General features: G+C 43.9%; 1 long non-coding RNA gene across 2 annotated transcripts in view; it reads right to left on the bottom strand.

The window, feature by feature from the left end:
• The window catches only part of LOC141730164 (uncharacterized), a 28,165-nt gene extending 4,908 nt beyond the window's left edge, over positions 1 to 23,257 (bottom strand). For both annotated transcript variants that reach the window (XR_012581688.1, XR_012581687.1), the window contains exon 1: positions 65 to 23,257. This is a non-coding gene — a long non-coding RNA (uncharacterized LOC141730164). The remainder of the gene's footprint in view (positions 1 to 64) is intronic.
• Positions 23,258 to 23,615: the final 358 nt, after the last annotated feature.

Here is a 23,615-nt window from a genome sequence, read left to right as displayed (position 1 = left end):
TCATCATCACCACTGCCAAGAACAACAACTACAACAACAATAATTACAATAACAACAATGTTACCTTTCACTAGCTCCTTATAAGCCTTGATCATTATTTAATGCATCTTCTTAAGCATTTTTTTTTATTCTTTGCTTCATACTTCAAGTAGCAGCATCTCCTGGCACTGCCATAATTTCTGCACATACAGCAAGGCAAGGGTGGTCAAACTGGGGCACAAACCTAGAGGAGTAGGTGGACAGTAAATAATTATTAATTCTTTCCAGCCATTTGTACCTCAGAAAGGTCTCCAGCGTGTTGTCACTCTGAATTATTTGCCTTTGCTGATGAGCACAATCCTAGGAGTTACTCACAGACAGATCTTTTGTACTTGGTGCAACATGAAATTGAACTAAACCTTCCTCTGTCTGCATTGCCTTATTTCTCACAGGGCTTTAGCACAGCAGAGGATTTCCCAGGTAACCAGGTGCTGCTCAAAGGCCCTGAAGTTGGAGGGGGATAAAGGCAGAGCCAAGTAAGTAGAGCAGAGAATTCTCTGGGTTAGGATGACAGACAGGTTAAGATGACAGACATTGTTCCCCCTCCTACTTAGCCAGCTATATTTATTTTTTTTTCCAGCGGATTTTCTCCCTTTTGGAGTCTCTCCGTACCCTGCAGTGCCAGGGAAATGTGCTAACAAAGCTCAGGCACCCAGGGAAGGGCATGGTCTGCAACTTGTGCACAGGGAGGGGAGCAGAGGGGGATATTTGGAGTTTAAAGACAGAGGTAGGAATTTGAGGGAGAGCTGGAAGGTCTCAACCTGTAGGAGCATCAGGGGGTAGGACGGTCGGGATGGACGGAGACGAGAGATCTCTGAATCCAGGTCTGGAACTTGTGGGATATTGCAAAGGGCCTGGGTGCAGGGCCCTGCTGGGATTTGGGGTTTATTGCAAAGGGCCGGGGTGCAGGGCCCTGCTGGGAGCTGCCAGCCACAGCTCAGAGCAGGCCTGAGAGGGAGAGAGAGATAAAGAGAGTGGGAAAGAGGATGAGAGAGTGAGGTTCTCATTACAATACAATAAATCGTCTTCTGGTCATGGAACTTGGGGTTTATTGCAAAGGGTCTGGGTGCAGGGCCCTGCTGGGAGCTGCCAGGCACAGCTCAGAGCTCAGAGCAGGCCTGAGAAAAGAGAGGGGGAGAGAGGATGAGAGGGTGAGAGAGTAAAAGGGGTAAGAGACTGAAGTTCTCGTTCCAATACAATAAATCGTCTTTTGTGTTGAATATTCTAATTCTCACTCACCAATCTAGTACCATATACAAATCCTATAGCATTTCCATACAGCCTGTAAGAATCATTACATCACCATACTGTGTTACATGTTAAACCCTAAAAACTCCTCTTTGGGCCCCTTCTGCCAAGCTGTAGGGTCTGCTCTGACCCTTGGGCCTGTCTGCAAGCAGAGGGTGATGTTCCATCAACAGGGGATCACCTTCAGCTGGCCACACAATTGTTTTCCAGTTGTTCAGTAACTAAAATATCTAAAAGCTTGCTTTCATTTCAATCTCGCTTATAGTTTCCATATTCTCAAAATCTTTTGCCAGACAATCATATTTATAAGGCTTTCCTGTTTCATCTTCCCCAACATCGACTGTCTGGCAGTGGTGCTGGGGATGGAGACTCCTTCCACACCCAGCCTGTGGCACAGGTGCTCCCAGCAGCAAAAACCAGAATCCTTGGCACTTTGGGAGGAATAGAGAGGGGTTTGAGCTCCTCCCCCAGCCCCAGGGAAGGGTGCTGGTGGTTATTTCAGTCCCACATTAGCACTTTTGGGAGGAAGCCTGGTGCAGTGGGGATGATCAGTCCGGGAAGGGAGGCGGGAGGTGTGTGCACCTCCATCCTGTCTGCAGGAAACCAGAGCAGGTTCTGGAGGTACTGTGATTCTGGTTCCCACCTCCTCCAGCCTCTCTTGTGTAACCCTGAGGACTGGATTGGAGCCCTGGCTGCTTGGCTTGGAAGGTGGTTTCAGTCTAAGGCTCCTGGAAGTCCATTTGTTCTCACCAAAATGCCATTTGTTCCTCCTTTCTCCCATGCAGGTAACCTTTCTCTGACACAGAGTAGTCCCTCAGAGGATCCTTGGCTAATTTTAGCAACCCAAGGGTAACTTGCCCCATTTCTTGCAGGTGGAAGGAGCAAAAAAGCGTTTCTGCACCAAAGCCTTTTTTTCTCTGTTTGTGCCAGTGCGAGTGAGGCAAGAGCCTGACTTTAACAGAACAGATAAAAATAAACCCAGCCATGGACAAAGCCAATTATGTTCTCCATTGCCTAGGGATGGGCAGCCTAATTTGCAGCTGACAGCGATTTGATGGACTGAACCATCCTTTTTCTGATCCAGCATTTGAAGTAATTTTTATTGTAAACCAATCATTAGCATGCAGGACTCTGCGTACCGCCGGTGTCACCGTGACAGATTCCCACAGCACTGCTGGTGCTGCTGCTGCTCGGGGTTGTCCTCCATCCCTCACTGCCCTGGCACCTTCTGCTGGTGCTGGCCATGGCACACCATGGCCCTGTCCCCAGCAGAGCACAGCAGCTGATGGTTTGGGTGAAAGGGGCAGTGCCAAAATCATCCCCAGCTCTGGGGAACAAGCTTCAATCTCCTCACTGTCATTTTGGCAGGGCTGCTAAATTCAGTCCTCCGGTCCGGAATATTGAGGCTGGGAGTTTAGCAGTGAGCATCTCCTCCATCTCCATCCACAATGGCCTCTGATTTTGCTCTCTTGTGTGGTTTATAGGTCATAAAATGATTTCCCCCTCCCTGAGGAAAGTCTCGAGGCTTTTCCTCCATCCCTCACTGCCCTGGCACCTTCTGGGAGGTGCTGGCCATGGCACACCATGGGCCTGTCCTCAGCAGGGCCCTGGGTGAGAGGGGCAGTGCCAAAATCATCCCCAGCTCTGGGGGACAAGCTTCCAATCGTTCCAATCTCCTCGCAGTCATTTTGGCAGGGCTGCTGCATTCAGTCCTCCAGCCCAGAATGAGCAGACAGCACATGAGACTGGGAGTTTAGCAGTGAGCATTTCCTCCATCTCCATCCACAATGGCCTCTGATTTTGCTCTCTTGTGTGGTTTATAGGTCATAAAATGATTTCCCCCTCCCTGAGGACATTGTACTAGTTTGTGTCTGACATCTGTGCAATGCAGTAAGTCCTAAGCTGTCGTGTAGCATCTTTCTGTTCCCTGCCTGGGCACCGGGGCACAGCTCCTGCACAGCGTTCTTGGACAGAGCACCACTTCATCACAACCAGCTGGAATTTGTTTCCACCAGAGCTTCAGCAATTTCTCTTTGCAGCAGCCCCAGAGCTGTTGGGATTTACTCATCTGCACCAGAAAAAAAACTTCCTCATGGAAGCTGTGGGGTGCAGAGGTACAGGGGAATTTGGAGAGGATACATGGAGGGTGAAGAGCTGCTGCTTTTGCAGAGGTGGTGTGATCTACATCCCCTTTCCAGGTCTGTGAGAGCTCAGTATAGACCCAGGAGGTTCCATCCACATTTCCCCCTATTTTTAGCTGTGAAATCTGCAATTTCTTCCTTTCCACTGTGGTGTTCAGTAAAGACTGATTAACAAATGATAGACACCCACTGCTGCTAACAGGAGCAATCAAACCCTGTAATTTTCATGAGACAGGTCACCAAGACTTCCCTCTGATCCTGCAGAGTTTCAGCAGCACCTCCACTCCTGCCAAGCCCTGAGGTAAAGGAGGGTTTTTGAGGCTGTGTCACTGAGCACAGAGATGGTGAGACAGGCCAGGATCAGGGCAATTTGTGCACCTCAGCTTCTGCCCCTTCCACTCACCTGTGCCAAGGTACCTGGGTGCTGAAAAACTGTGAGGAGAAAACTCTCTATTTTTCACTCATGCTTTGTGCCTTATAATTTACACTGATTACATGTTTATATTGGCCAAACATAGATATATTGCTTTTATTATCTTGAAAAGATCAAAGGCCACACCCTAATACCCTCATACAGCTGTTTGCAGCAGTTAAATACATTTCTAGCAAATGTAAATTATGGCCAAGTGTTGCTAAAATTGAGGTTTCTGTGCACATTTCCCAGTGATTTCCATAGGCCTGGTCCTCCCACCTGTTTAAAATAAGCCCTAAGACTATTCACCTTGCAGCACTCTATGTTTAGACACTTATTTTTAAGATTTTCATTTCAGTTTTAATGTATTCCCTTTTTCTGGAAATCAAAAGAAAGCTTGCTAGGAAAAGAATTCAAATTTCCATTTCCCCCCCACATTTTTCCATGTTGATTATTCACAGGTATCTCTTGTTCTTCTGCAAGTTCTCTGAGTCATGGATCCTTCCCTGACAATCACTGCCATGCACAGCCAGCACAGGCCCCAGAGCAGAACAAAGGCATTTTTCAATCAAATTACATTTTCAAATAAATTTTCAAACCCTAATTTATCTTTTAATTAGGTAAACAGTTGAGACAATAAGCAGAAGTCTTGTGGCAGCCAATTCCTGCAGATAGTCAGTCATTCAGGTTCAGTTCTTTGCTACATGACAAACCAATGTGTTGATCTTTAAGTATCCTCAAGAAATTTGATCTCATGTTAATTGGTGGAAAAATTAGTCAATAATTGTTATTATATGATCAGTTTGCCTCAATGTTTGTCTTCTGTATAGATTTTGATATGTCTATATAGCTTAAACCAGTTTTCTGAAAGGGGAAAATAACATTATAACTCATTTTGGGGATTATAAAAGGAGTAATTTTCTTGAAACTGGTCTTTAATACAGCTAATAGCTCTTGGCTTCACCTCGAGATGCTTAACAAGCCCATCATTAACTGTGGCTAATGAAAAATTAATTAAACTTTTTATAATCTAATACCAGATGACAAATCATTATAAATCATGCCCTCGGTTATTCATGTCACTAAAGGCAATAAATGAGTTGGAAAGTTCACATATATGTATAAAGCTGTAAACAAATACACAATGAATGGTGCTGGCTGTCAATAGTTATTGTTGTCAGCAGCTTTTAAAATTTCTATTTAAGATTCCCAGAATTCTCACTAAGGTATGACCCTGCATGTGATTTTTGGAAGATTTAATGAGAAACCTCAACATTGCACATGATCAGAGACTCCTGGCGCCAGGATGAGCCACAGCAGCCTGGAAGGGAATTAGAAAAACTGGGGAGATCTGGAAGGAGGTGAGCAGAATTATTGCAAAGTCTGGCAGGACATAATTAAAAAAAAAAAAAAACCAAAACCCTATTGCACTGGGTTTGAAAGTCTTGCAGTAAGAACAGGGAACCATTTTTTTTTTCTTTCTGTTTGGAATTTGTCTGATTGACCCAATGAAGGAACAGCAGCAAGATCAATTAATTGTGTCTGCAAACCAGTTTAAATGTCTCAGATGTGCAGGGTTAATGGGGAAACACTGAGCACTCCAAAAGCCTTTCACAGGACAGGTCCAAATCCATCTGTAAACCCAGTGGATATTTCCAGGACAGCAGGATTAGCTCACAACCCCCAGACCTGCCCATGGATATCAGCTGTAGCTCCTGAGGGGAAGCAGTGCTGGGCTTGGCAGGACCCCAACCCTTCTGAGCAGCCAAAATTCCCTGTGGGATATTGGGGATATTGGGGCAGCCCAGGGGGCTGAGCTGGTGAGGAGCAGCACTGTGGGTGCTGCAGGAACATCAAACTGAAAATCACTCCTTCATCCCAGAGGGAGCTGTGGGGCAGGACAGGGGCAGGTCAGGAGCTCCTGCCCAGCTCCAGGCCCCGTCCATCACTCCCTGCCCTTCCCTTTCAGGGCTGCACACGCTGAACCCTTTGTAGGATGAGAGGAGAGGCTTTCCTTTGAAGTAACTCCTGCTCTGGGCATGCTGTGCTCCCTGTCCTTTATCCAGCTGCTCTTTCAGCGCTGCCCAGCCCACACTGCTCCTCCTCAGGGCCACAGGACCCGACCTTGGCTCTGTGGGCCCTTTGTTCTGCTGTGCCTTCCCCTCCCATCAGGTCTGTGGGCTGTGCCCAGCCCCAGTTCCACCCCGAGAGCCTCCCCACAGATCTGTGAATATAACCCCAGTTCCACCTCTCAGTTTGAGAGCATCCCCACAGATCTGTGAATATAACCCAAATTCCACCCTGGCTCAGCCTGGGAGCATCCCCACAGATCTGTAAATACAACCCCAGTTCCACCTCTCAGCTTGAGAGCATCCTCACAGATCTATGAATACCTAGCAGCACATCCCCACCCCATGGAATTGCCTTCCTCCTGTCCCTTTTGTCCTGTTTTTTGGGTGCACTTGGGGACAAAACCCCTTTTTGGGCTTGGGTGTGCCTGGGGACAAAACCCCTTCTCAGTGAACTTATTAAAGCCCCCAAAGTTGCTGATGTACTCCAAAAACGACTGCAGCCCAACACAAACATATTTTCTGCCTCTCCCTCTTGCTTGCAAAAGCCCAAATTGATTTATTTTCAAACTCAAGCATCAGTTTGCCAAGTGCAGGAATATGTAATGCAGCAATTATGGGCATTCCCCAAAAGCTGCTTTTATGTATTTATGAAGAAAGCTCCCATGGGTAACACTTCATCTCAAATATTTGACTTGGAAATGCTTTTATTTTTCCAAGTTCTTTTCAGATTTCTCTTCTGAAAGCTGATGTGATATTTTTCATCTCATGTAACATTTCTTTGAAAGGCCACATTCTGTAGCCATGGTTTTGCCATGCAGGACTCTCAGGGACAGAACAAACTTTTATGGTGACATGAAATGTTGTTTCACAAAAGAGATCACAGCACCCCATTTGTTTTTTTTTTTTCTCCAAAAACCACATTTTAACTGATATTTTTTTTTTTTATCATCTGTAACTCAGACATACCAAAATGTAATTAATTTCCATCACAAAGTTTCAGTTCTGGTGCAGAATATGGTCCTGGGGATAGAATCCAGAAATTGCTTCCAGCATGTGAAATGTGCAATTATAAAAAGGAAATATTTAACTCCCACTATGCTCTTGGGATCACAATGTCAATTAGAGACCTCCAAAAAATTAATTGTTTCATCAAATGGAAGCACCTGAGGAGGGTCCATGGCCAAGGTGCTCTGCCAGGGTGGGGTGATATTTATAAGACATGAAGATCTGCTTTAGGATCAAAATATTGAGCATAAAAATGAATAATCATCCATTTCTGACAACAATAAATGACGGTGACACTCAGCTGGTGGGAATGTCAGTGGGAAATAGGAGTGTCCTGAATGTCAGAGCTTCACCAGGGGCTGCTCAGGGGCTCTCACCTGCAGGAATTGAGCTCAGGGGGAAATTTACCTCAAGAATTGAGCTGAAGGGTAAGTTTACCTCAAGAATTACCCTCAGGGGTAAATTTACCTCAAGAATTTAGCTCAAGGGTAAATTTACCTCAAGAATTGAGCTCAGGGGTAAATTTAGCTCAAGAATTACCCTCAAGGGTAAATTTAGCTCAAGAATTGAGCTCAGGGTAAATTTACCTCAAGAATTGCCCTCAGGGGTAAATTTACCACAAGAATTGAGCTTAAGGTAAATTTACCCCAAGAATTGAGCTGAAGGGTAAATTTACCTCAAGAATTACCCTCAGGATAAATTTACCTCAGGAATTGAGCTCAGGGGTAAATTTACCCCAAGAATTGAGCTCAAGGTAAATTTATCACAAGAATTGCCCCCAGGGTACAAAGAAGGGCTGTCCCTGTGCCCACTGTGCCACAGAAAGTGTCACTGTTGCCTGGCGGTGGCTCTGAGAAGGAAAATAAAGATTTATTTGTTACCCCCTGCTACTTTTCCTATTCCTTCAAGTGCTTAGGACAATCCTGAGGATGCCTCTGATAGGAAATGAAAATAAAAATGGAATTTCTCTCCCTTCAGAGCCTTTCCACAGAGCTGGAGCTGCTCGGTGCTGGCTGGGGCTGTAATTGATGGGCATTTCCAGCAGGAATTGTAGGAACTCTCATCTTCTATGGCAGATTTCTTCTGGAGCCAGCGTTGCCAAGCCATGATTAGATCAAATGACACCATGGGAAGTTTCTGAGGGAGAAAAAGCCGGAGCAGGGACACTGCTGGAATGTTCTGTCCCCAGTGAAGGGCCTTCCTTCCCAGGGATCCTGTGAAAGGCACCAATAATTTGGGTCTGACAATCCCTAACAGCCGCCACTGCCTGATGAAGGTCAATAATTTGGATTTTAATCCCTAGCAGCACTCACTGCCTGGATGCTTGATCACAGTGTGATCATTTCCTCTGCAGCAGGATCTGTGGGATTGCACTCCTCAGGCAGAAACAGAGATATTTGTATTTACTGAAAGCATGCCCCTTTGTATTTATCTCTGCATTTATCCATTTTTACTCTCTTTCCAAGGCAGGACTTGCACTGACTAACACCATGGGAAATTCAGGATGAGGCAGAGCCAGTGCCAGTTAAAAGCAGAGCTGAGAATTCATCGGCTTCATTTGCAATGCTCTTTTATGGAAATCAGGGCTCTGAGCAGGAACCTTTTGTTGTCCCTTTGTGGGAGGTGGTGTGGCAGGATAAATTGAGTCATTAATTGCAAAGCCACCAGTGGGATCTCGGGATATGGATATGATGTGTGGGAATGCATGGGAAGTTGAAGGAATGGGATGTGCAGAGGCTGCCACAGTGAAAAAATATTGAATATGAAAGGTGAGAACAGAGGAATTGAAAAGGAAAAGATGATTTTAAAGAAAAGACAACTATCTGCAAAAAAAAAGGGGGAAATAGAAATAAGAATTAAATGCTGGATATTTCATATTATTCCAAACGCTAGTTACAGAAAGCTGCCATATATTAAATTTCATTGTATTCTGTAAAATGTGGGGATTTTATAGTCTTCCTACCCCTAAATCCTGTATTTAATATGAGCCCCAACAGCTGGAGTGGCAGGAAAAAGACAAGTGGAAGAGATGATCCAGAGGGGCTTCAGGTGCTGAAGTTTAGATCCTCAAATTCTCCTTATTAATTTGGATTTATTTAACATTTTCAAATGGCTTGTGATGAAGTAATACAAATGAAAATTCGTGGCATAAATACTGAAAATATTGGCTTTTCCAGCAGAGCAAAGGGGGAAAAAATCACTGTTGGATCTTGTGCAGCTCTGGCAGACACTTTGATGGTGATGCAACCTTAAAAAAGCACTGAATGGGGCTGTCAAATAACCTGAGCAGCAATCTATAGATATATATAAAAATATATCTGAAGTGTTACATAAAGGAAGAGTTTTAATATATTACAAAAACTGGTAACATGATGGCAAGAAATCTGTTAATTAGCATGTCTGCCATACATCTTTTTGAACAGTCACCTTAAGAAGAACTGAGGACAGTGTTAGCAACGATGTGATACAAAATAATTAGCTTGTTTTCAGGGCTTAAATAGTCATTACTTTCCTGTGAAGTCCCTAATTAAGCTAATCCTAGTTTATAATACATTAGCAACAACTATTTATGTGGAAGCTACTTCTTAGGGGGCTAAAAATAACACTCAAATTTTGAAAGGCTCAAAATGATCTGCAAAATTGTAGAGCTCGGGACAGGAACAATACAGACTGAAAAAATTATGTAAGAGCTTGATTTATTCCTCACTGCCCACATGAAATTCGCTCAGCTCACCTGAAGGCTGCAGATACAACTGTTTAAAGGCTTTCATGAAACAATTTTCTCCTTTCTGCTCTCAAAGCCCATGACAGGCTGTTACCACGATTTTCTCAGGAGGTCCTGTTGCAGCACTGCCCAATTATTTCCTAAAAAGTGTAAAGATTTTTCTCCCTGACTCACAGTGCAAGAGATGAAGGAGTGATTTTCAGTTTGATGTTCCACTTCAATCAAAGGAAAAGAACTGATAACATGAAGTTGACACAAAACAAAGCACAAATGTCTGTGCTGTTGGACAAAATGGGCTTTGACCTTCATCCACACACACAAAAAAAAGCAACTCTAAAAAGGTAGAAAAAGATACAAAATGAAGAAGATCCATATCTTGCAGTTGCTGTTTTTTTCCCAAGTGGACAGAATTATGGCTTTCCTTGACTTTCTGCCTTGCTTGATCATCTACCTCTGGTCATTTGGAGGTACAAAGCCATCAAATCATGCAGGAATGAAATTATCTGAGATTATCTGAGGTGGGAAAATCCAGACTGATGTGGAAGACAAAGGACTCCCCTCCCAGCCAAAAGGAATAATTTACTGAAAAAAATTAAGCAGTCAATGAATCCTAAAAAATTGAACAGCCAATGAATCCTACAAAAGATCAAAATGAAGCAGGAAACCTGGATCGCCCCATGGCTTGGATTTACAGGGAAGGAATTTCAGTTTCTTTTTGAAGACAGAGCTGAACTTCTCACTTAAATAATTTGTAGAAGCTTTTTTATCAGCTTAGGCTCAAAAGCTGAGTGAGATAACCACAGTGAGGAGGAAAAGTGCCTGAGATCCACCTGAAGTGCCCTGAGCCACAAACCATGGGGTTCCCTTCACCTGGCTCCCCCCTGAAACGAGTGCTGGCTGCATCACATCATGGAATATCCTCTCTGTTCCCCCTGTTCTCCCTGTACAAATCAATAATTCATCCATTTTTCTTACATGGGCTGTTTAATATGTTGTAGGAGGTAAAAGATACAGAGTGTGTAAGGGAGGGAGATTTCCTTCAGGAGGTATTTGCAGAGCTGTAAAGACCAGGAGCCGGGGAAGGCAGAGTGCAGGGATGTGTCTCCCTCAGGTGTGACAAGAAACTCCTTTTCAGGCCCACTTTTAAATTTTTTTCTGCATGATAGGTGCAGAAAACCACTCCACAAACAATTTGCTGAGGCAAATATCAGCGAGTCCCTGATTTAAACCCATATAAAACAGAACAAATTCACCACAGTGGCACAGTCCTGGAAAAATGTGATGTTGTGCTCAGAGTAGAGGCAACATGCACAAAAATTACCTTTTTTTTTGTGTTGTTTGCCTCTGAATTGAAAGTCCAAACTCCTGATTCTGTCTCCAAATGAGATTTTGGTAGCATTGCCCAAGCCAGTGTGTCCAAGCCTCCATTGTCACCCTGCTGAGGGCTGGGACAGCCCTTTTAAATTCAGAAATCCTTAATGCACACATGTACAAGCTCAGGCTGTTTTTTTTTTATGAGCTCCTTTAAGTTGGAAAAGATTAAGTGGAATTAAACATGGATGCCTTTTTAACAGAGCCCTCTCCCAGAAGAGATGCCTTTTCTCAGCACTCACTCCAGACTCCTTTAGCAGTGTTAGATTTGACTGCAAATGACAAGCTGTACACAGGAACCAGACATTTCTGTCCCTATCATCACTTATTAACTGTTGTTATTGTCGCTGACAACGTCGTGATAATAACAGGGATCCTCTCCACAGCTGGCTTGAAGATGTAGGAGTTTGTGACACTCACAAGTGTCTCAGCAGAAGTGACAGGTGAAGGCACGCTCAGAAGCAATTTATCCCGGGAAGAGAACATAAAAGCCATGCCTGAGACCTTGGGGGGCCTTTGCTAACCCTCAGGATTTGGTGTAGGGGTTGAAAAGCAGCAGCAGCAGCATTTTCTTTTCATAAGGTATCACCTGGAAATCACTCCCCAGTGCCAGCAGGCTGCAGCTGATCCAGGAACATCACTGCCAGGGAATAACGGTGTGGCAGTGAGCACGGTGAGGGCAGCTGTGGAGAAAGCAGAAAAAGCAGCTGTTGGCTGATTCAGCATGGAGGGGATGTGCTGAGAGCTTGATTTCCTTCAGCTCCTGTGAGGTGTGAGGTTCTTCCGAGAGGGCTCAGGCCTGGAGAGTGGATAATGCCTTCATCTTCCCAGGTTTTTGTGTTAGGGGGATCTGAGCCTTTCAGGGAACCCCTCACCTGCAGTGCCAAGAGCTGGATCCTGTGTCCTCACATAAGAAAATAAAGATAGTGCAGAAGGTGGTCTCACACCTGAGGAGTTGCAGCTGTAATAATCACCAAAGATTAGGAACAGGCCTGCTCAGGCCTGGAGAGTGGATAATGCCTTCATCTTGCCAGGTTTTTTTGTTAGGGGGATCTGAGCCTTTCAGGGACCCCCTCACCTGCAGTGCCAAGAGCTGGATTCTGTGTTCTCATGTGGAGGGGTGGAATGTAAGAAAATAAAGATAGTGCAGAAGGCAGTCTCACACGTGAGGAGGTGCAGCTGTAATAATCACCAAAGATCTGGAACAGGCCTGCCCTTAACAGGCCACAGCTGTGTCCAGTAAGAAGAAGAAGAAGAGTGCTACAAAAGAGTGGGTGAGCTGGGTGAGGAGAGAGTTGAGGTTTGTTGATTGTGCTGTGAGGAGCTCTCCATGAGAAATCACCAAGAAGGTATAGGAACTTTGCAATAAGATGACAGCATCCTCATCCACGTGCATTTCTCCAGACTCTTGTCTACCACAGACCTACCAGCCAAAGCCTGAGGATCCCTCACCACCTGCAGCTCGCATTTTGATGGGATTCTCAAAGGGATTGCTCTGATGACCTGAAAATTATGGATGTAGGCTAAAATCATCCTGAATCCAGTAAATCTACAGCCACAAGACTTCAAACAAAGGATTTAGAAATATAAGTTCTTGACAGAGTCCAGGTCCATGTGAGTTTCTCACAGATGGGTGGGAAGACAGCACAGCCTGAGCAGCCCAAAGTTGTGACCATGCCCTGATGTGTTGGGAGGAGCCCCAGCAAGGCTGGGAATGCCAAGATGTGGCCAAAGGAATTTTGTGCTGGGTGGTTTGCCGCTCAACCTTCAGGAGGTGTTTGGACAACTCCCCCAGTCACGTGTTGGGATTGATGGGGTGGTGCTGTGCAGAGCCAGGAGCTGGATTTGGTGATCTTTGTGTGCCCCTGCCAATCCAGGGAATTCGGAGCCTGTGAACTGCTGAGAGCTCCCTTGTCAAGGGAAATACAGGTTGGATATCAGGAAGAAGTTTTTCACAGAAAGGTGATAAAGTTCTGGAATGTTCTGCCCAGGGAGGTGGTGCAGTCCCCATTCCTGGGTGTGTTTAACAAAGCCTGGATGTGGCACTGGGTGCCAGGGTTGAGTTGAGGTGTTGGGGCTGGGCTGGACTCGATGATGCTGAAGGTCTCTTCCATCCCAGTGATTCTGTGAATTCTGTGAAGGCCATCAAGTCCAATGCCCTGATTCTCCATCACTGACCTCCCAGGCTGGCACTGCCCCTGCTCCACCAGGAAATCTTCCCTGCTGTCCAAGGAAATAAATCTTTGCACCTTCTCCAGTCGTAAACTAATGATTCTGAATGATCAAAAATAAAATGGCTTAGGCAATGTGTTATCTGGAGTTGGAAGAGGCAGGTTTCAGCTGTGACAAACCAAAGGCAGGGGGAGCATTATTAGCCAGGCTGTGTCTCCCAGGATTAGAGGTAGGAGATCTAATATACAGGAGGACCCAAGGGTGAGATTATCTCAGGATAATACACCCTGTAGGTTTTGAAACTGCAACCAAAGCAATCAAACCTGTTACCATAGCATTCGTTTTAATGCACAGATAAATTTGTAGCTCTTGTTTATATAGCTCATCCTCTGGAGGCACTAATATGATTCCCTTTAAAACTCAAGTTAATGAGAAAATAATGGAGCATTGTGGATATAAGAAACATTTTTTCCCACTGTCGCTGTCATCATCTTTTATACAGTCAGACTGATCTTTGAAAGTATAAGTTGGATTTATTTTATGTACCACAAAACCTTTAAAAATCTTTCTTTAAACTGAGCTTTCTGATTCCAGCCCAAAGCCAGAAATACTCACTGTCTAAGCATATTTATAAATCAGTATATCACCCGTAAATCTTACCTTATCCCTAATAGGAAATTTAAAATTGTAACTCTTGAAGCTTCACCTTGGCAACACACATTCTTATTTTTATTGGCTTTCCTGGACAGAAAGCGCTGATGAGATGGAGAATGTGGCCGGGGAATGGGGATTGCATCTCCCTGGCTGGGTGCAGTGAGCTGTGTAACGAAGCCATGTGTGTTTACTTTCCTTTGGATACAGCACTGCAGCAAATCTACAGCCTTTCTCAAGGTTTTTTCAAGTTTCTTTTTACCCCATAAAGATGTCCTTCAATCCTTTTGGACCAGCTGAGGAGCTCCATCCTCATGGAATGTCCTCCAGTGCAAGGATGAGGTGTTGTTGTCAAGACTTGGTACAAAGCTCAGTAAATTCACTTTGGGAAGGATTGGTGGTCTATACATAATTTACATTATCTAGCATTTATTATTCATACCTATAAACAGGCACCTGTGTGGATTGGGCCTTCAGACACCTCAAACTTCCTAAGATTTAATAACAACAGAAGTAATGTAATTTGCTGGGACGGATGTTTTATCCTTGGCCTCACTTGAAGATTATGGGAGTTTTGAGCAGGAAAACTCCAAGGCTACTGTTGGCTGTGCCTCTGGTGAGGGGCAAAACTCATTTTGTTTGTAACTCCACCGTTTTTTGTCTCTGCTCCCTCTGGTTTTTCTTCATCTCACCTGAATTTGGGACTGCTCTGCTCTCCTTTAACCCAGGAGAAATGTGGCCATGCCAAATCACACCTGCTCTTCCCTGCACCTCTGTGCTGCTCCTGTCCTTTGCTCTGGCTGGAGAGGCACAAGGATGAGAGAAGAGAAGAATGTAATAAGAAGAACAATCTTGTGGGTCATGACCAAGATAAATTTAATCTCCCTGGCCTCCTACAGGGGCTGGTGCCTGGTTCACGAAGAAGAGCTGCATTTTGCTTCTCCCCCTGGACATGCAGGTTGAGGTGGTGAGATATCCCAGGATTTTTGAAGCCTCATTTCCACACAGCCCAATGTCAAGGCTAGCAATCCTGCTGTTCAAATGGAAATGTAATTATTGACTCGGAAAAACGCTGCGCTGGGAAGTCACTAATGAAGTCAGCCCCAAACGAGGGAATTGGAGAGGGCTGCATCGTTAGAGCCACTAAGAAATATCATCTCAGCTGTCAGCAGTGGCAGGGGAAGGAGTGCAAGGCTGTGGCTCGGGGTTTGTGGCTGAGCAGAGCAGCACGAAGCAACAGGGCTGAATTCGGATTTCGGGAATCGAAGATACAGGCCGATCCTGTTAATAAAGGGGATTTAATAAAGGCCAGGCTTAATTCTGCTGTTCCTTAGGCTCTGGGCAGCTCAGCAGCGTGGGAGATTCCTCCTGCCGCTCGCCCACCTCCGTGTCACAGAGCTCTCCTCCTCATGCCTGTTCTCCTGTGTGCTGTGGAGCTGGCACAGTTGGAGTCAGACTCAGCCTGTGCCGCTGGGATCTGAGCAGCAAAACCAGTCCAGTTCTCCTCCTGACAGATTTACTTTAAATAACTTTATATTTCTAATTGCTCTGGGACATGAAACATGTATGGAAAGATCTCCAGGGATTGGATTAAGTAGTTTTAATTATGGCTCTGGCCTCTGTGGAGAAGCATTTCTTGAGGAACATTAACAAATATACTCTTGTTTTTTTAACCCCATTTGGTGTGTGGGAATTTTCTACATCTGAAAAAGAGAAATTAATTTAAATTTAATGATGGTGTCTCATTAATTCTGCACACCTGCTGTGATCTACCATGTACAAATGGAGGTATCACAGTGCAGGAATGAGGGATCTGATCCAGACTCCTTGCAAATAACCCAAGCAGTTGGATGGCCAGGGATTCAGTGAGGTTGGTTTAGGATGCCCCCACACCTCTGGGCAGATGTAAAATTGTTCTCCACTCTGTTTCCAACATCAGACACACCAAACATCCCCATTTCTCTTCCTTCCCTGGGGACTATTTCAGTTTAGCTGATTGTGCTGCTGGGAAAATATTCTTAATATTCAGTCCCATTTCCCCTCTAATCCCACTTGTCCTGCTTGTAGCCCCCAAAAGGATCCTTCCCCTCCTTGGGGTGTTTGCCCCAGAAAATTTTAGACTGTTCTTGATATTGCCTTATAATTATGGCTCAGCTGATCTCCACGTGTTCCATATGTGCCAGCAAACAGGGGCAGCATCCTGAATGAATCCATTCAGCTCTGAACCATTTTCCTGAGCTCTCACCAGCTCCGTTTCACTGCATTTGGGGTTTGATTTGTGAAACAGAAATCCCCAACTGCTGCTGCAGGATGGATATTCCACTGAACAGAGAGAAAGGATTATGTAACAATAATAGCAACAACAATAATAACAACAATAATAATGAAAAATGAAAATAATTACAACAATATCATAATCATCATCTCAATTTTTTTGTCTTGCCAGGGAAATATTCAGTTTTCTTTTGAGGTTTACTCAAATGAATTTTAGCTGGAGTTGGGGCTGTCAGAGCCTGAGCCCAAGTCCAGTGAAGACTTCCAGCTTATTTTAATGCATATGAGCAGATTGGGATTTGAGACCTCAGGTCTTCAGTTTTCAAGATCCTGACTGACACAGATCAATGGGTTTTATTCCAGAAACTCAGCTGGGACAGTTAATGCCCATTAAGTTGGAGACAGTGGGATCCAGCCAAGTGCCAAAGTGCTCTTCTGAACTGGATATTATTAAAATAAAAAAGTATTTGTGGCTTGGTATAAATGTTTAATAACAGTTAAAATACTGAAAGCACATTATTTTAACTATTTGACTAAACAAGCTAATGAGATAAAGAGCAGAGATAAATGAATGCATAATTTATGCATTTGTTGAATGACTGCTCCAATATGTTTCACTCTTTCCAGTCAAGTGGACCTTTATTTCCTGTGTAATTTGTTTTATACCCTTTTCCTTTTCCAGTAAAATCAATTCCCCTCCAATAATTCCCCATCCTGTGGTGCAGCTGGGTGTGTTTGGGAAGGTTGCTGGTGGGACTTTGGGGGGATTGTGGCATAAGTGGAATGGGGGAGTAGGAGTTGGACCTTTTATTTTATTTTGGGAGATAATAAGATTTTAAATGCCTTGTGTCTTCTAATCGCCTTTCACGACCCTTCGGAGCTGCAATCAACTGGTTGAGAAAAGCAGCACTAAAAAAATAAAATTGTGACTTCTCAGAATTAAATTCCTCAAGGCTTTCCTCAAGGATAGGGCATTTTTGCATTTTTTACTTTGGAAAAATATTGCTGGAGGGACAAAGCAATCACATCAGTGATTTGGTCACTCAGGGCAAATCAGGGCTGTTCCGCCCATTTTGATCCAGAAAGGTCCTTCCTTAGAGTTTTAGAAATGCTGTCCATTCACACCTTAATTATCTCAGATCGCCTTCAGAGCTTTGCAGAATATATGATTTTCTCAAGAATCCAGTGGTATTAGAATTTATTTCCCAGTAGGAAATTGTCATTTTAAGCGCAGAGATACAAATAAAAATCCCTTTTTTTCTTTTAAAGATAACTTATCTAATACTATAATGCCAATATTAAATAAATCTGAGGATGGAACAAGGAGCTACATAAATAATTCACTTTAGCTATTAATGAAATACCTGTGCTAATACCCATGGATTTATTGCACACCAACCATACACACACCAAATCTACCCAGAGTTTTCCTGCTGAAGGCAAACAAAGCAAAGGGGTTTTAAAGGCAGAATTGAAATAATGTGGAAGCACACAGCTGACTTTTATAAATACATGAGCAAATACATGTTGATTGCTACTCCATGCTGATAAATGCAGCTTATTGAAAACTGGGAGAAGGGAAAATGTCTGCTGAATATTACAGTGTGGCTGAATGCTAACCAGGAAAGAGATTTCAACTCCATTGTTGGGAATTCCCCAAAGCTTTTGCTTTTGCTGGTGCTTCAATAGGCAGCTGTGGCACGTGTAGGACAAACAGAACTCTGTGCAAAAATATAAACTCCCCCCCAAAGGAGCAGGAATTGCAGAGTGACAGATCCCTGGGATAAAGATATTCCTGGGGTAAATAAATTGATAGGATTGGTGTGGGGCTGCTGATGGAATTGCTCTCGTTAGAACAAGCTAATTTAAATGAGTAAAAGTATCTAGAAAGCTTTTTTAGGGGTGTTTCTTTTTTGTTTTTGTTTAGTGAGAAGTAGAAACCTCTTTTTAAGTGTTCTTATGTGTGAAAAGGAGTGAGCCAAACAAATCTTCCCCTTGAGGAGGAAATCCAGCCCTTCAAAAGGGGCACCTTCCACTGTCCCAGGGAATCCAAGTGACCTTGGACACCACCAGGGATCCAGGGGCAGCCACAGCTTCTCTGGGAATTCCATCCCAGGAACTCCCCAACCAGGGAGGAATTCCTTCCCAATATCCCACCTATTCCTGCCCTCTGTCAACAGGAAACCATTGCTCCTTATCCTGTCCAGGCCTTCCCCAAAATCTCTCTTGGAACCCTTTTAGGTACAGTTTTATAAATATATTATATATATTGAGCTTCTTTTTTGGGAATACACATTGCAACATCGCAAACAAGTTATAATGCAATTTAGCTGCATTTTGTTTTTAAATTTTATGTGAAGATTAGCAAATACAAACTGAACGAGTGTTTGAACTAAGTGAGAAAGTGTTCCTTTAGTGAAAACCAGACTCCCTCTTTTCAAGTTTCTGGGCTGCTAGATCCAAAAATGACAATAATACCTACCAACACACCAAAAATGAGGGAGCAGCAGTGTGGAAATTAGTATATTCTAATGGGAAAATTATAAGAAATGCAGCTGTGCTTGCTCTCCCTACCAATCCCAACCTTCTGATTCCTCCAAACTGAATTGTAAAATAATGATCTCCTTTTCTGCTTTCTCCCAAGATACACAGTTAATCCCTGATATAAAAATACATTAAGGATACATATATTTGGAAAGAACTATTATTAAAATAGAGAAGGTCTCACACCAAAGCATTTCCATCACTTCCAGCTCATATTTGAACCCAGATCTAAATTCTCTGCCTGGGTTGGTCTCTGTCTAATCCTTTTGTTTATAACCTGATTTTCAGGGGGAAAATCAGACTATGGGTTTAACAGGAACATTTGGCTGGTGCAGCGAGCACACATACTGAAATAATCTGAAACAGCCTGTCTGCTTTAGCTTTTTTAAGCTCCTGATTATTTTTTTTTTGCCTGGTGATTTCAAATGGCAGCGTAGTCAGAACAGCAGACAGGCCTGGGAGAGGCCCATCACTGTTATCATCAGCTGTTAGACAGAACAGATCTCCCTAGCCTGTAACTGAGAGAAGAAATGTTAATGAGTTTAATTGAATTACCCAGGTGTCCAGGAGTGCCGTGGCTCTCCTAAGGTCACTGGTGGCAGGGCAGGACTGGGCAGGTGTCCCAGCCCAGGGAATGTGGCACTTGGGCACGGTGTCAGCCTGGGGGATTTTTGTCATTCCCTCCAAGCTGGTGGGAATGACAAAAACCAGGTGGTGCCTGGAGAGGCTGCCTGGAATAGAGTTAAAGGCTGGGCAGGGTTAAAGGAATAAAGCAGGGATTTACTAAAAGGATACACCTTGGACAGTCCAAGAGCCTGGCTGAGACTCCTCCCATGATGGACCCCAAGTCATGAGTTTTCACACTTTTACAAGTTTTAGTCCATTTCCATATTGAAGTCAATTATCCAGTTCCAGCTCCAGGTTGTGCAGTCCCACCCTCCTGGTTTCCCCCCTCCATCCCCTGCTGTTTGCACTTTTGGGGCTGAAGGTGCAGCCTTGGTGTCCTTGGTTCTGGGACTGGAAAAGTTCAGAGCCACACACTAAGACGTGCAGAATCTGGAAAACATGAAAGCCAAAACTGAAGGCTTCGGCAGGAGCTGCACATTTGGGGAGCAGCAGCTGTGTGGATGGGCAAGCTCAGGCCCTGCTCTCCCTGGACTGCAGGGTTGTGTTTTTGTCTGTTTGGTTTAGCAGGGCCCAGTTGTGACCCGATTGCAGATGGCAGCTGGTGCCATCCAGCGTCTCTGTCCTCTGGTGCCCTGAAGAGATGCAAATGAGGGAGAAATGCAAGGGACAGCTCCTTTGTATAAAAACCACTACGTTATGCATAATATATAACCACCTTTTCTTCCAGACTGCTGTTGGTTTGTTTTTTCTAACGTGCCCTCCTTCTCTTCTGCATCTCCCGCCACCAGGTCAAAAATAAAACTAAGGGGACAAGGAAAAAAAAAAAGACTGTCAACAAAGAATTATTCTGGGACTTTTGAGAGAAACCAGGATATTTATGGATTTACTCTATTCCCTGTGATAACAAGTTTCTGAGATGGTAATACGCTGTCAAATATTTTTCAAGGTTAACAGTTTAGGGACACAATTATGTTGCAAGTTGTCGGCAAGATTAATTAAGGGTATTTCAGAGATATGGGAGAAAAATTGTTCCAGCAGCTATTAGAGGGTGAGTAATCCCAACTCGAAGAGTAGTTCCCCTCCAGTTCAGTCCTCCTCAGAGAAAATATTCCCATGTTTAAAATGTAATCAGAAGCAGATAAAATGTGCATGTTTGGGCTGAGAAGAGCAATGATGGGGAAGCAATTCTAGACACAACCCACACAGTCTCACAGCCAGAGCTGGGATGGCCCCACAAAGGTTATTTTTAAATGATTTTAAATAAATATTTCCCTGGGCCAGAAAACACCAAAAATCCCCCACAGGCAAAGAAGGTAGAGGTGAGAGCCAGGCCCAGCAGAACTCCCCTCAACATCAGCAACCTCTGGGAGGTCAGTGGGGACCCTATTATCCATCACTGATAGAAAAATTATTGGGCCAGTTAATAAAACATCAGGGACTGTTTGTGAAAATAATTGCAAAGTTCAGAGAACTGTGAATATGAGAGATCTTAAATAAAAGAGAAAAAAACCATCAGCAACCCAGCACTTTAATCAAAGCACTGCAACCAATACACATATCTACCCATCTATTTATAATCTGATATTATTTTTAATCCCTTTTTTTCAAATCCCAGTCACTAATGAGGGATAATGCTGGATTGAGGAGGGCCAAAGAGATTTATTGATACCAACTCAGAGCCGTGGCTGTAAATCAGGACAGTGCAGAAGTATGCCACTGCTGGCTTATGTTCTCTTCCTGCAAAAGGACAGGGATGAATGAACAAGTGTCTGAATGAATGACTGAATAGATGAATGAATGAAAGAATGAATGCATCATCAAATAAATACATTAAAACACATTGCCAGCTCGCAGGGCTCGCGCAGCGCGGGAGCTCTTCGGGGCCTTGGTACAGACAGAGGCAACGGCGGCCTTGATTTATTATAAATTAAAATCTGCTTTGCCCAATCCCTCCGAGTGTTTAATTTTTACTGAAGGTCAAAAGGTGCTTTGCATTTGGAGAAAATGCATCCAAGTGTGGCTCCTGTTTCCAGTGAGGAGCACCGAGCTCCTGCTGCCTGCCCACGCTCAGGGAGGGACCCGGGGTCCCCAGGGCCACCACAGGGTGACACAGCAGCACAGCCCCTGTGGGAGGACACCTTTGCTGCAATAATCAGCCTTTTCCTCCCTCCTGACAGGCTCAAGGCCCTCTCCTCATTGCTGACCAGAAGCCCAGCCTGTGTTTCCTGGAATCATGGAATTATAGAATTTTGCATTAGCAAAGACCCACCAAGAAGTCCAACCAGTCCACCCAGCACCGCCAAGGCCACCCCACTGAACCCTGTCCCCAAAAGCCACTTCTACACATCTTTAAAATCCTTCCAGGGATGGCTGTTCCACCAGTGCTGGGGCTAGGCAACCCTTTTCCTGAAGAAATTTTTCCCAATATCCAACCCCTCTCCTCTGGTGCAATTTAGGGCCATTCCCATTTGTCCTATCAAAGGGCAGGATTTGTGATGCCTGTCTGAAATTTAATTCTGGGCTTGCTTGCCATCCAGCAAGGTGGCATCTTGTCCTGGGCAAGGGGTAGGAAGGACAGGTGCAATCCTGACAGGGACCCAGTGACAGTTGTGGCTTTTCCATCGCAAGTGCCAGGCACACAAAGAACATTCCAAATCTCTCTGCCAGCTCCAGCGTGCAGAAACCATCTCTGGAGCTTCACGGGACAAGTTTTATTCCCTTTGAGAAGATTGTGGTGATCCAAATTTAATTATTTTGGTGGTTTTTTTTCCTGAAATCCATGTCTGTTTTGAACTTTGCACTTGTGTTTGATTCCCTTTCCCTCTTCTCTAACGAGGTCCTGGAGGATGAAGCTCTTCTAGCTTGAGATGAAGGTCCTCCAAATGAGAAGTACAGAGCCATGGCTGCCAATTTAATTAGCTCTCATGCATTCACATGCAGATGGAAGGATTTTTGGAAGGAGAGAGTCTATTCAAGATGAATAAATTACTTCACTTTTTAAATAACTAAACCAGCAGTTTTATTCCCCACTGCTAATATTTCTGTCAGTCAGGTCAAGGATAATGAAGCAGAATTCTGGAAAGGGTCACCCAAACCTTGGCTTTTTTTTTAAATTGCAAATGTTCCCATTCACAAGACCTACATCTGCAAGTACAAAATCAACAGTTAAATGTTTGCCTTTTCTGTGTCCGTATTTCTCCAAGGAGAGAAGATTTTTACCCAGATTTCACTTCTAATGTTCTGCTGAAATTTCTGAAGGAAGAAAAGTCTTCTAAACTTTGTTCCTGTTATGATTTTTACCTGTGGGTAAATATGTTCTTTGCTGTTAATAGAGTCAGTGTTTTCCTTCCATAATAACTTTTTCCATGTGTTTCCATCATGCTTTAAGAGTTCCTTTTCTCCCAATTTTTGTAAGTTTATTTTTAACTTCTTTTGAAAAGAAAAACCATGAAAGCCCAAGCCTATAAGGGAAACATGGCTTATGGAGTAAAAGAAAATGACCAAAGTATTATGGAAGATATTAGAGATATTCAAAGAGCAAAGTGCAGTGTAGCAGGACCCAGGTTATCTGTTTTAGGAAACCACTTCCAGCAGATGAAACAGCTGCTAAAAGCAGGTGTTTGTTCCAAAAGCTGCTGCACTGTTGCTCTGTCATGTCACATGAAATCAGCCCTGCTGCATCATGCAATGTTACACCAATCGTATGGTGGGGAGCCCAGCGGGACTAACAGGATGTGACAGACAACATTTAGCAAAAATATTCACTTATTTGACTCAGATCCTTGCCATCAGCTCGAATCAGGGAGCGTGGTCCCAAATGAGGCTGACAGATGGATGTGAACTCACCGAGGAGCAGCATCCAGTGGAAATCTGAAAGTTTCTTGTTCTGTACCTGGTGTTTGTCCTGCTGATGGTTTTGCTGTGCCCAGCTCCTCTTTCTCAGCGTTTCCTCCCTGCTGTGAGCTGTGAGACGGGTTGGTTGTCATTTATTTTGACATAACTCGTGACTTTCACATGAGGGATTAATCACATACTTGGTACAGAAGTGCTGTCAACTGACAGCTGATGGAATTGCTGTAAACAGTTTTTATATGAGGTGAATTGTGAACTACATGAGAAGGTGTTTGGACTCTCTATTTATGTTTAGAGAGGGACTGTTTTAGGGAGCAAGAGGTTTAATCTCTGAAGACACCTCTATTTTGCAGTGTGACAAAGTCTTTTTGATGGACTTGAAAATATGGGACTTTCTTATTACTCTTGAAGGAACTGTTTTATGGTAATACTTCTAAAAAAAAGGTTTGGGAAATAAGCGCATGTTCATGGAGACAAAAAAT

This window comes from Zonotrichia albicollis, chromosome 9, assembly GCF_047830755.1.
Source record: "Zonotrichia albicollis isolate bZonAlb1 chromosome 9, bZonAlb1.hap1, whole genome shotgun sequence".
NCBI lineage: Eukaryota > Metazoa > Chordata > Aves > Passeriformes > Passerellidae > Zonotrichia > Zonotrichia albicollis.
This window is presented reverse-complemented; position numbering and strand designations above follow the sequence as displayed.